We start from the raw sequence: 1,555 nt of genomic DNA, 5'->3' as shown, positions 1-1,555 counted from the left end.
GGCGCTGCCGTGCAGCACCCTGGACAGCGCCCGCCGCCCCGCCCGGCCCCGCCGCTCCCGCGCAGGCAGAGAGAAAACACCGCGTTGCACCCCCTTGGTTTGGGTTTGGGGTTTGGGGTTTGGGGGGTTTCTTTCTTTTCCCTGCTGCAATATCCTTCATTTTTAACACAGACTGGTTGGCCAAATTCTCAAAACATAGAACGGTACCGTCCGGCACTCGGAACCAGAGAGCTGTAAGTCACTGGCCTTGCATTTGTCTAGTTCATTTGTATCTTTCGTGCAATCATTTTAGTGTCAAACACATTTTCCCCATCATTAGACAAATATTCCTCCTTACTCAGTCTCAGAAGGGGAAATCATTATACAGCATGCATTTGCTGTTCTGTTCATTTTCACCACCTTTTACACCATCATATACTGTAAAGCAACTGCCCGCTTTGTGGTAAAGTTCAGTCAAACTAAACTGTGATACAAAAAAAATCACTTTAAGCAAGCAGATGTTGATTGTTTGTCAGTACAGAGCAGTAGGTCAGTTTCTAGTTAAAGAGTTGCTGAAATAACAAAGATGCCCTTACAGATCTATTTACACTTGATGCACTTTTTACTTATCCAATTTAGGCTTTTTACTTAGCCAATTCACTCTGGAAATAAAATACATCTACATTATCAGTGACTGAGTACATAACATATACAACGAGTGTGTACACACACAGTTTATAACCTAGAAACAGTGGAGTCAAAATTACGGATAAGACTACTTTACTTTTCTCGGGTTTTACAAGAAAAAATAAATACAGCAACTTTCCGACTTTATCCAATTAGATAATGGGCTATTTCAGCTTCTGGAGGGACTGTGGATTGTTTTTTGTGGCAAAGATAGGTGCAAATCGCACTAACTTATTGGTGAATGGGATTCTTTAGGCATGGACTGTTACCATGAAATGATTTCAGAAGGCCCTGCTGAAGTTCCAAAGCACAGAGGTACTGCTAGGCCTCCTGTTCAGAGCGGTGATTTGTATGCACTGTTGTGTTCCACTGCTAAAGCAGGATTTGGTTCAGACTGGTTAATGTAGTGCTACAGTAGTCGAGATAATCCGGTTCAGGGCACAAACCATTCACCTGGCCCAGCTCTTGACAAATACTCAAACAAATGGGTGGAAAAAAGCGTGGAGTTAGCTTTTTTAGGTGCCAAGGACAACACATTTTTCTGCCCTTTCCTGTCTTGAGAGTTAGGCCAACTAATCTTGTGCAAAAGTAGAGAGAAGACAACGACTACAGAGAGCCAAAGTGGGACCTTGCCTTCTAACAAAGCAAAAGAAAAACCCTCAGGATGTCTCTGAGTGGTCACCGGCAGCACCACAGAAAACCGCTGCAGCTTACTGAAACGCTGTCACCATCACTTCCCAACCAAGGGCCACCACGGTGCCCACTGACATCCACCCTCGTCCTCCAGCTCTTCCCAGCTCCTTAGATTTTGGCAGAGCGCCTGGAGGCACAGTCCCGCTCCCAGGGCGGCCGGGCAACCTCCCCGCTCCGCCGCCCCGCGCTCTGCCGC

The 1,555-nt window shown here is 46.2% G+C and overlaps 1 protein-coding gene across 1 annotated transcript in view; it reads right to left on the bottom strand.

The window, feature by feature from the left end:
• FAM155A (family with sequence similarity 155, member A) overlaps positions 1-1,555 on the bottom strand; it is a 503,516-nt gene that overhangs the window by 500,594 nt on the left and 1,367 nt on the right. The gene's annotated exons all lie outside the window — the stretch shown is intronic.

This window comes from Charadrius vociferus, unplaced genomic scaffold, assembly GCF_000708025.1.
Source record: "Charadrius vociferus isolate BGI_N301 unplaced genomic scaffold, ASM70802v2 scaffold218, whole genome shotgun sequence".
NCBI lineage: Eukaryota > Metazoa > Chordata > Aves > Charadriiformes > Charadriidae > Charadrius > Charadrius vociferus.
Note: the sequence above shows the minus strand (reverse complement) of the source record. Positions and strands in the feature narration are given on the sequence as shown.